This window comes from Neopelma chrysocephalum, unplaced genomic scaffold, assembly GCF_003984885.1.
Source record: "Neopelma chrysocephalum unplaced genomic scaffold, ASM398488v2 Primary Assembly neopelma1_24, whole genome shotgun sequence".
NCBI lineage: Eukaryota > Metazoa > Chordata > Aves > Passeriformes > Pipridae > Neopelma > Neopelma chrysocephalum.
The window spans coordinates 26,649,780-26,662,639 of record NW_020897693.1 but is presented as its reverse complement, the minus strand read 5'-3'; positions in this window follow the sequence as shown (position 1 = coordinate 26,662,639).

Here is a 12,860-nt window from a genome sequence, read left to right as displayed (position 1 = left end):
CCCTCCCCTCCCCCTCCCTCCTCTCCTTCAGAAGTGTGTATTTATTTTGCTCAAGACACAGATTATTTGAGGGGTTCGGGTCGTTCAGTTTGGTTTGGGTTTTGTTTCTTTGTTTGCTTGTTCATTTTTGGTTTTTAAAATATTTTTGTTGTTTTGGTTTTTGGTTGTTTGGGGTTTTTTGAGAGCTCTAGCAGTCCCAGTCATCTGATGATTCTTGTTTCCACTAGTCTTTTGGCACAGTATCAAAAAGCAGAAAAAGTGTACATTTCATAATGCTTTAAGAAGTTTTTTCAAAATACCGTGACACTGAGCATCTATTTCCCTTATTTTTTATGCTTAAATGAGCTGTATTTATGTCAATTCTTAAAGTTAGTGGAACTATGTGAGCACTGGCTATCAAAAAGATTAGGCAGTTATCCTTTTTTCATTACATGTATTTTTTATATCTTTTTTCATTATATAGTGCTTTCTGTATCATCTTTTGTGATGTCATAATTAAAGACACCATGAGGTCATACTTTTTCTACTCCCCATTCCCCTTTCCCTTTCTACTTTCATTTCCCCAGAGAAGGAAATTCTGAAGTAGAGGTTGAAAAAATTGTTTCAGTATTATTGAAAATATAAACCAAAGTTGTTTCCTTAATAAATATTATTAGATGTATATATTGCATTTTCAAGAGCTAGTACTGATGTTGGGACCAGCTCTTTAAATAAAATAGGACCTCTGTAGTCTCTGGAGAGAACATGCATAAAGCAAAGTAAATGATTTTCTGTCAACACTAAGTAGACAGGTGCTTACATTGAACAGCATTCTAATATGTCTCTGAATATTTATGTCTTCTTTTTCAAATGCATTGCCCATGAATGTCACAGCTGTCAAATGTCTGTATACAAGAAGATAAAAAATGAAATTAATAAAAGGCAGATCAACATTTCATTTGTTTAGACCACTTTTTCCTATAGCATTTTACAGAGGTTAGTGATGTTGAAATGCTTGGGTATACTGGTGTATTCTAAGGGGCTGAGTGAAATGCAAAGCAATCAGTTGCATTTTGTGTAGGCATAGGTATGCTTCCCATTATTTACCCTAGGCATTATCAGTGAAAATGATGACTGAAAGTGTTATAGACTGTTCCTTTATCCTCTGTCCATTTTCTTTGCAGAGGGGCACCCTGGAAAGAGAGTTTTAGCAGTTCAGTGCTGCCATAACTAAAAGGTTTTTTGGTGGGGCAAATTCTGAACCAAGCTACACAATATGCAGGAACCACCACTGCTGCTTGAAAACAGTTAATGAAGAGTAAATTCAGTTTTAAAATAATTCCAAAAGTCTGAAGGCTATACATGTTAATATAAAACTTACTGTTCATGGCTATCTGAAGAAGACACATCAATGCATCTTTGGAAGAATTTGAAAGATCTTAATGATAACATGACTTTCATTTTATACAGAATGGTACTGAGAGAATGAGAGGAAAACCCCTAAATGGACATAAATCAGCATTATTCACTTTGTATGCAATTAAAGTAGACTAATATGAGTGGTGTTTCTGTGTATCACTCCCCACCCATTGACACATTTTAACTGCTCCTCAAGTTTAGTGATGCTTTCAGTTGAAGACAATTGGCAATCACACACTCAAATATAGATGCCAGAGGTTGGATGCTTTCTCCTTTTCATCTATATTCCTTGCTAATTACTTTACTGTAACGTTTCACATTAACTTTGAAAGCCTCAAGACTTTCTTATCATCTCCCTCATAAGCTCAGAAGACAGAGCAGTTCCCAGTCAAAACAATTCAACATATCATTTAACCTTAGTGTTTCGAGCTATTGCAGGACAAAGGACAACGGACAAGGTTCTCAAAAATTTAAATGAGACACAGAGGTTTGTAGCATTACTGGGAAAAGAGCAGCTTAGAATCATAGCATCACAGAATGGTTTGGGTTGGAAAGGACCTTAAAGATCATCTAGTTCCAACCCCTTTGCCCTAGGCAGGGATAAACTTCAATATTTTTTCTCAGTGTAGCTGTTAAAGACTAATGTTAGATTTCCCAGAAGTCCAGAGTTTCTGCAATATACAGATATTCTACATTCTGAAGCCTCTGTGCAATAGAAAGTGCAGCTAGGCTTTCTGTAGACACGCACATGCTTGAAGTGCACAGTCTTAAATGAAGCATGTAGCCATAATGAAAACTATATTATTCTTTCATTGTAAATTTTCTGTCAGATAGACTCTAAACTGCTTCTTAGCAGCTCTTAGCCCTCTTAGAAAATTTGTCCTGGGCAATTACCAGCAGACGAGACAGCACTCAGAACTGAGTAAACCAGTACAGAGTAACAGGACTGAGGACATCAGGGCCGATAGAGTGGGTGCAGTTGGCTTTGAGTTTTCAGATGAACAGATGCGTGGGGGCATCTGCAATAAGTCAAAAACAATGTTTCATAGAAACATCTCTCAACAGATTCCAGCAAAATATGGGTCTGTTTTTCCTAAAAACTGTAAATGGAAATAGTGGAAATCTTTGAATCTTGCATACATTATCCATACAGACAACATGCTTGCTCCCCATTCCAGCTAGAAATCCAGGGAAGAGATGATATTTGGAAACATCTACATCACAAACTGCACAGGTTTCCAAATTAGGTACACATTCCTACTGTTTTATTTCCAGAAAACAGGTAGAAAGGTCTTTAAATTCTCCTTAGAAATTGCTTAGTTGACAACAGAATTATGTTCAGGATTTCACGATGTGACTAGAATTTGTTCCAGCTTTGAAAGGTTCAGGAGATTTTTGTTTAGATCTGCACATTTAGCTAATTGTTAAGTAATTAGAAGATACTATGGTTTTGTGGAGATAAGCATGGAAATACTGTACTACTTGGTTCTTTCTGAGACAGTAACTCTTAAAATGTGTTGTTTCTTTTGTTGTTGTCAAATAAGGTGAATGCAGAAATGCACAAAATTCAGAACAGACGATACATTTATTGGGTAAGAACCTGAGGTTTCTTTTATCCCAGCTAGTATTATAGTTCAGAAAGTGAAAATTAGCTGCTCTGGTCAGTAAGATAACTGAAATACAGAAACAAGAAAAAAAAAATCCATTCTGGAAGTGTATATGCCACAATAAATCTCTCTATCTAGAGTAAACAAAGAATATTTTTTAACAGTAACTTCTTCAAAATTTTTGAATTGGTTTCACTTAGGACTTGTTCAATCAAAATCTTTTTTTAATAATGTATGTTTGATGTACATCTCTACTGTGTTTACAACCTAATGTATTTTGGATCTGGTGACATGCTACATCTGATAGAAAGAAAATGAAAATTAGACCACACAGATCACACTTGGAGTGTGTTTTCTGCTAAAACATGAACATTCTGAGACATATTATCTCTCATTCTTTACATTAAAACTACGGAATTGCATTTTACAAGTTTCAACAAATATAGACGTGATTGACCTGGTATAAATTTGATTGAAAGTTCATAATAATATACAAATACTCCAAGAGACATAAAAGTAACAAATAAGAAGACAAGATTTAGATTCCTAATTCACATGTACAGTCTTTTAACTGGGAAATCATTCCCTAAAATCAGCAGGATCTGCACGTAATTTGCAGGATTAGACTCCAATTAGAATACAGTATTCCTTAGGATATTTAGTGAAGTCAGATTATTATCATTTTGACTACATTAGCAACACAATAAATAAGCTCCATGCTCCACTGTTAAGAAATAGACTTTCCTGTAACACTGAGATAACACATACAGTTCCAGAACTAGACCACATTTGTAGCATTGCCATGTGAATCTGATGTGTTTGTATCTTTGGGAATTACTATGGTGCTTGCCTGAAAATAACTGCAGAGATCTGTGAGCTACTGAACTCAGACTCACAGGCATAACTAAGAGAGAAATATCTTGATAAGAAAGGATGAACCTATCAATTGAAAATGCTTTGAATAAAAGCACTGCTGGTTTTCAAAGAAGACATTCCCAACAATATCTTGAGATATGTACCATAATTTACCTTTTTCTCTGTAACTTATTCTATTGTACCTAGTGAACTGTTCATTGAGATCAGATCAGAGAACAATCAATAAATATGGACAAGTGCTGCCTTAGGTTGCAGAGAAAAAAGTTTCAAATTTCTCTGTGTCTGACTTCCTTTGCTCTCGATACATATTGAAAATAGGTTCTGACATTTTAAATGCAAATTTCCTTTTATTTTTAAAATGTTGACTTTTCCGAGTATCATTTACTGATTTGCTTTCCATATGTTTTCATTAGTGATTTGTTTTCCATATGTTTTAGGTGAAATTTGTTCTACAAAGGTAGTACTGTGAATAGTTGTTTCACAATGCTGCAAACTCCATTGTTAGCCTGGGCCTGAATTTCTCCAGAGTAGTAGTTCATTTCCCTTCTGACCACAGTAGCTCTGGGCCTCCAGAAAGGGAAAGCTGGGTGTGACCTGGTTGCATTCCCTTAGCATCATCCTGCTCTCACTAACATCAGGCTGCTCTGCAGCAGTAATCACATCTTGTGTCTCAACACGATGGAGGAAAATTTGTCTTTATTGAAGCTGAGTGATACTTTGCCATTAACTTTAAAGGACTTTGTATGCTTAAGCCAGTACCTTCAGCTGACTGTTTAGGTTCTATTAACATACCAGTGTGTCAGAGAACTAACGGGTTTCAGCCTTCCATTACCATGAGCCAGTATAGGGGAAATTGCACCACATTTTGACTGGGTTACATTGCAAGTGTTGTGTAACCTCTCAGATTAGTTCTCAGTCTCTTCTAATATATTGCCACTGAGACCATAAAATACCAAATAGTTCATTGTTTCAGTGGACCATAAAATTGAAAAGGGATCACTTGGGTCAAACACGATGTTTAACTTAACAAGAAAGGAATAGTTTAAATTACATTTCTTCTTAGATTAATTTTATTTTGCAAATAATTGGGGAAAAAATGAAGCTCATTTTGTTCACATTATTCTGGACTTTAAATAACGATTTTGGATTTAAAGTGCTTGTCACAAGCTCTATTTACAACATAAGTCCTGTTAATACAGAAACCTTCAGTAGTTCTGGACAGGATGTGAAAGAATGATGATGAAAGTAACTGAATCTTCAGGGAGGGAGAGAGTAAGTTACAATGTAATTACATGAGTTGAAATTTGTCCAGGTTCCTAGAACTGGAATATGCCTAAATGCTACTTAGCAAGATATTTCTATTAAAAAATTATGAAAGTTTCTACAGTTGTGCAGCAACAAATCTTCAATCTTTAGCATTCATTCTGTCTGACCTTGTATTCCTTCCTGGTCTAAGTAACTTCCTTCTCTTTCAAAGGAATGCTTTAAACTACTCTATTCCCGAAAGAGAACAATGCCTTTTCCTGGAAATCTTCACCCTTTTTTACAACCACATTGACTTTCCTGTTTAGAAACAGATCCCTAGTGGGCACAAATTCTTCCACATTAAAATCCCACCTAATTTTGTTTTCAGTTTTCAAGAAAAATACAGAAACACAATATATCTCTACTTATAGTGCTTTTATAGTAAAACTTCATGATACCATCTAAAGATATATTGGACCAATTACAATTAACCATTATACCGTAATGTTACAATAATATTACAACCTAGTATATTATATTAATTACACAAATAACTCTCTACTGGCATAATCTCTTTCTTAATGGATTTTCTCCTGCTAGTGTTTACTAATTTCTAAAAGTTCCAAATCTATTGCAAACTTTAGAGTAAATTACATCCATAATTATGTTTACAGTACAGTATATAATACATCTGTGTTAAAACACACAACATGTATTCTAACACAGAATATAATTCTTTCTTCTTACCTAGTGTTTAGCACTATATGGAAACTGTGTTCTGCTGTGGGCATATTTCTAGATCAGAGAAAACAGAATATCTCAATGATCTGAATATATATAAAAAAGTACTATCTCCATCACTATTCATATAAAATGAACTGAATTTATGTTTTGCAAATACCATGGTTAAGACAGATTTGTAGTGCGATGCTTCCGCAATTGTGAAGAGACATAGGTGAACATTTGTGTGTAATCTACTTTGCACTCATTCTTCTTGGATGATTGGCAATAATTTAATGTCAAAAATCAATTTACTTACAGTGATTGAGGTACTTAGGTTGTTTTGGAGAAAAAATAAGGGTAATAAATCACATTTCCCATTTTCCAGGAATATCCTTGATTTAATTTTCAACTTAAAACCTAAATATTTGAATTTATACATATTTCCTAAATTTGGTATGCGGCTGGGCCTATTTCATTCCAACCAGTAACAGTTATGGAGTATTTGAATCAGATGTTTTAGAAAACATATTTAAAGTCAAACATATTTGTAAAACCAGAAGGTGTTTCAAAAATCGATTTCCCAATTTATACCACAAACCTGGCTTATAGGTTCAGAGCACTATTTTCCTTCAGCAGTTTGTAAAACAAAGAGAAGCCAAAGAAAAATACAGAAAAGTCCCTGTGAAAACACTCTCAGAGCTTTTGTTAATGATAAAAGCATTTCAAGGCTGTTGGTCTATATGGAAGTATAGCATGAGATACTTTAAATTACATTTGCTCTAAGCCTGAGGAGCTACAGTTTTCATAGAAAACATAAAAGATGGGCACTGCTGTTTTAGGCAAAACCTACCCTGTGTTTGTATACATAATCATATACATACATATATACGTATATATGGGGAGACATATATATATATATACATACATATATATTTAAAGCATTGAAAAGAATCTATGATTCCTCTGAGAAATGTTTCTTGAATTGTCATCGACTTTTATGGGTCAGTTAAATAGAATACATTTTTAGTCAAAAAAATGTAGAATATTTCAACCAATGATTTCAGTGTTAAGTTAAGCAAAGAGCAAGAGCAAAACATGAGCAGCAGAAAAAAAGTTTACTGATGGCCAGATTTTCAATTTGCAAATATACAACCTTGTAATATTATTCAAATAATGCCTAGTTAACACTGCTTATCAAGAAAGGAGGAACGATGGCTCTAATGAAACACATATTGTTTGATGCTGGTAGCAACATAGCATTGTCTAGGCTTTCTTAGTGTTGTCTTATATTTAACAAATATACAAAGCTGGTTTATATAGTACTCAGATCACTGGAAACACAATCTTATTTTGCAACATCATAGTAAATCAAGGGAATGTGAAGAGCCATTTTTTTTTTTAATTTCATGTGATTCTATTATTTACTTTGTATATATAATGTGATTACTTCATAGTTATGGCTCATTTTAGTGATCAGATAAGTATTTTTGTAATATTAAAACTGGTTGTAGTTTTAGAGATTGTGGAGAAGCTGCTGCATACTGCCAAAAAATTAGACAACTATATATTTTTTGTCCTCAGATTTGGTATTCGTTATTGCTATTCTTTTGTTAATTTTTTATTGAGCAGACATGATTCTGTTTCATTGTGATTTATATGTCACTGACAGATATTGATAGACATAGTGCAAAATGCTTTAAATAAGATAAAAAACACTCATCCAAATAAAAACAAAAGAGCAAAGCCACCTGTACTATTGCTAGAAACTCAAACAGAGTGACCCAAAATACTGGGTCTAGTAAACATAAAAATAAAAGGAATGTCTTCTCATGAGATTGCTTCTTCTTTCTTCGGAACCCAAATGGTCCTAGGAAGCTTCAATACACATGTAGAATTTGATTAAAAGCCTAGCATCTTATCTGTACTAAAATAAATGCCAGTCTGTTGAGGTTCTTTCATTGAATATACGAATGAGTACATGTAGGGGCCACCAACACTAAAAACAGATTTTGAACAGATTTTGAACTAGAACTTTCTTCAGCTGAGCCTCTCTGTTCATAAGGAAAGTGCTCAGCATGCAAGTTCTTGAACACTTCTTCATTAAGCTGCCTCGGTTACCTAATGGAAACTGTTCCATAGCCTTTGTATCAGTTCTTTCACCATGAGAGAATATCTCATTATAATTTTCTCTGATTCATTTAGAATAAAACTAATACTTGATGCAACAATTAAACAGATGAAATCCAAGAACCAGGTACACAGAAATTTTCAGCGGGACTTGACTCCTGTAGAGATGTTATAGAATATGTGAGTATTCAACATTTATCAATCTATACATGCTTAACAAAATTTTTGAAAGTAACTAATAAAAAGAGACCATGTAATCTCTGTGGTTAATTTTCTGAGAAGCAATGACTATCATTTACTTTTATATGCTGCCTGTTATTTCAAACTATTTGTCAGATTATAAAAGAATCATATTTGGCACTGTACAAACTGAATCACCCTTGCATAGGCAAGACTTTTTTCCACACAAGAGTCTGAGAAGAACAACACAAGGGGACATTTTTGCCTGCATTTTCTGGCAGAAATTTTTCTTAATAAAATGGGGTAGGACCTTTATTGTCCACATTGAAAAGAAAAAGAAGGAATTGCATTTGTAATACCTTAATTCAATTTTACACCTTGTGTTTTTCATTGTGCTCAGTGTATCCACTTTTGAAAACTAATGACCAGAGTTAGCTTGGACAAGACCCAAACTTCTGTTTCCAGGAAATCTAAATATTTTTATTTGCAGTTAGAGAACCTCTATACCAGCATGTCTGTGAAATACTGCATTAATTCCACATTAGAAGTTCCTAGATTCTAATTTTTGATGGTGGGGGGAAGAAATAAAGGAATAAAAGTAATAAAATTAGTCATGAAAGAATGAAAGTAAAGTTTATGCTCTCCTCTCATTAGAAAACCAGATATATTGTAGTCTATTTTTTTCAGAAACTGTAATGTAATTTGCTTGTTTCCCAAGCTAGGGCACTGACATAATTCAGCTTTGCTTTTCTGACTGCTTCCTTTTCTCCCACCAAATCATCTTTTTTTTTTTTTTTTAAAAAAAGGACACAATATATTTTTGTTCTGTTCCAGTTCTGTAATATTTCAGCAAAGCTGTTCGGATTTCAGTGGATTCATGTTGAGGATGTTTTTATATGTTCGTGTGACCGACTTCTCACACTTAAGTTTTAAAATTTATGACTCATTATAGAAACTTATTCATGTCCTGAGAATCTGCCATATAAATACCTTTATTGGTCTGGGTTTTGGTACCTAATTAAAGATGCTCTCAATAGCTAGAAAAATTATCATCAAAGTCCATGGATAATAGATTCTAAATGGGCTGTTAAAGAGACACTGACCAATTTCACTAGTTTTAAGATATATTGCAACACAAATTTCTCTAGGAAGCATTCTACACTTTTAGGACAGAATATGCACTGCATATTGAAGAAAAAATATTTAGTAACACTTAAGAAACATTTAAAGAATCATTGTGCAAGAAGAGCTTGTTTTCTAATGAAGGAAAAAGAAAAAACAAAACCATATAGAATGTGCTCTAAACTGGGTGAATAATTTAGTTAATGAAAACATTTTCCAGGATAACTCTCCTTCAGATTATGACCCTTTCCAATGTTTTGCAGAAATTAGGACACAGTTTGAATGATACCTCAGTTTTCTGACAAAGGGGAGTAATTTTGACTTAAAACCAGAGGAGTCTTTATAGATTATGAAGATTTCTCTTCATCTTAAACATGGGAAAAGTAATTTTTTTTCAAAATTACTGTTTGACTTAGACAAAAAAAGTTACACATTTTATTTTTTAATTATTTGCTTTCAAATGTTGCATATATTAGCTTGTTATTGCAGAGAGCAGCCATCTGAATGCTTATCAAGTAGCAAAAGTACTTGTTATAATTGTGTTTGTATTGCACTTTAGGAAAAAGATCGACATGTTATATGTTAAATAAACTTGGAGGATTTGTCTCCATATATTACAAAGAGAAATAATTAAACTAAAGGGAAAATTCTTTAAAGATCTTTAATATATAAAAATAATGGTAGCAGCCAATAACTAGATGCACAAAATACAAAAAAGCAAAGAGACTTGATCAAAAGAACATCGGAGTCAGTAGACAGATGATTACTACCTTCAATAAATTAGAAATCTGTCCCTATCTGTGTGTAATACAGACATCATCCTGTTTCAGGCTCATTCAATAAAGCGGCTTTAAGAAAAGAAATATAGCACATATAACATTGAACATTGTATTAGATGCTCAAGTTTTTCTCATGATATCTGAAATTTTCAAATAATATTTGAAATGAAATAACATTTAACAAAACCCCCAAACATTCTCCAGATGTCTTTGCAAGTACATAGCTTTAATTCAGTGCTATTATTTCACCATTAACTTGTAATATACTTTGTAATTTATTTGCCATTTACTTGTAATATACTTTATACTTTTATGCCTTATGTTTCCTTCTTTATAAAGTTTGTAACTTTATAAAGTTCATTTCTCAGGTAATGTATTACCTTGTCTCTACTGCCCTGTAATTAGTACTGTCTTTCTTCCCAATAGGACCTATTTGTGTACAGAAAAGTGCCCTATCCCTCTGTTTGTATTCACCAAAAGATAAGGATATAGATATCATTGGGGCATTTCATTAAAAAGACATGACTAAAATGAACAAAATATTTACAAGAAAGTCCAGCTGAGCAGTTTATTTTGCTTGCTAAACTTTGTTTCTCATTATATTTTCTTCATGTGTTCTACCATCAGACATTTTCTGCAGTAAAATCATGGTGATGATTTTTTCTCTGGCAACTTTCAGTCTGTCTCTTTGCTAACAGCTATCACTGCTCATACTGTTCAACACTCACTGCCTAGTTAGTTCTAAACCCATTATTTCATATTTGTACATTAAATCTGACTTTCTATTATGTAGCTAAATAAGTTTTATTTGGTATTCTACAGAAAATTTCTTTATTTTAATGGGGATTTTGTGTCTTTGATGATCTCTAGTACATAGTCTCTGTTGATTATTTTTATGAAATTAAGATGTCTTCCCAGGCAACCTCTCTGGTTCTCTAACTGTAGTATACTTACCATTTAAAAAAACTAACTACTATGTAAAACCAAATCGTCTATCATCATATATGTGTGTTCATTATCCTTGTTACACTCCATGCTGTTTTCTCTTCATTTATTTATGTGTGTGTATGTGCATTACAGTGTTACTATTTCCAGATTATTTTTATACTCTAAAGAGCACCCATCTGCTATATGTCCCTTATGAAATTTAACAGTCACATCTTCAAAGATCTCTAATAAATTATTAAAGCAATTATTCATGTAAGTCAATAAACTTTCTTATAAATATATGTGGCCCACTTGCATTGTAAGTTTGAAAAAGTTGCTTTACAAATAATTTACATATATTCGAATTGGAAGAAACAACACCAAACATTATAAATGAGTTACCATCTTAAATCTGTGCACCAAACAGGTGTTTCCAACATCTAACTCTAAATAATTAATTCAATGTTTACTAATAATTATATGCATAATATTAGTTTTCAGAGACTAGTTCAGTTTATCTTACTCCAAACTACTTCTTAAAAATTAAAGATCAATAGAATAGAATAAGTGGAAAATGATTCATTAAGAATTTCAAGATGACTCTACTACTAACTAAACAAATGTTGACTAATTATCACAACATCTGACATAAACAAGAGCTGTGAGTATTTATGAACCATATACTTTTTTTTATGGGTAGCAAAAGTTAAACATAATAAATCTGTGTAACTTGCCTAAGAAAAGCTAAATAAAATAGATATCAAAATAGCAATGAAAATGCAGAATTTTGTCTTTTTTATTATATTTAGTCCACTAGAGCATAAAGCTATTTTAAGTATAATGAACTGACCTATATTTGTAAGTGATCAAAATTAATTCTGTTTTGTTAGCCAGTCTTTGGTATTAGAAATGAGTCATTACCTAAAAGCTTATATTATTCCGTTTGTTAAAGAATTAGTATTCAGTTAGTCAACAATTACTGTGAGAACAGTTACACCTCATGGTTCTCTGAGATCTGTTAGTTCCTTATCAAACTGTGAAATTTGATTCTAGTCTTGAATATTTTCCAATTTCTTAGTTCTGATGGCAAAAGATGAATTAATGAATCTAGTAATCATCTTTAAAAGAATTTTTCTGAAATTATAATTGCTGGTGAAATTGAGACATGATTTATCACCATTTATTTATTCTTAGGATTTTAAAGCTGTCATTTTATTTAGCCAAATACTAAGTTCTTTATGTCCGACTGATTTCAATGGAATTTACATCTTCTGGAAAAATGGTTTCATGTACATGACTTCCAAGTATATAAATTACAGTCATAGTAAAACCATCTCAGTAGAGGGGCATAGATTGGAAGGTTATAAACAACTGTATTCTTTGAAGCTCCGAACAATATAAAGCAAAAGGAAGAAACCCAGATTTTTTTAAAAAGTTCCTACTTTTAGAAAAGTAAGTCCCATTTCACCATGTAACATATCTTGCACCAAAACAAGATTATGCAAGAGCAATCATCTAATTTGAAGAGCCTTATGGAGTTTAGCATTAAATTTAAAAAACAATCCATTTCTTGAAAGAGAGATACTGACGGTGACATCTGCAGATAGCACTGAAACACTGAAGGATTTTTTATACTGGAGAACACAGAATGAAAAACCATTCAAGTAGAGTAACTAGCTGACTAAATTCTGGACTTTACAGTCTATAAAAAATGTTAAGTGCCATATAGACAAGGTCTTTCAATAAATAAGTTAATGAAAGAATTTTTTTCTCCATTTTGTTTAACCTAAATGCTATAAAGTTTCAGCTAAGCAGTGCACTACTTCTTAGAGAGATGCTTTGAGCTTCTGCTTGCCTCAACACAAGAAAGACCAAG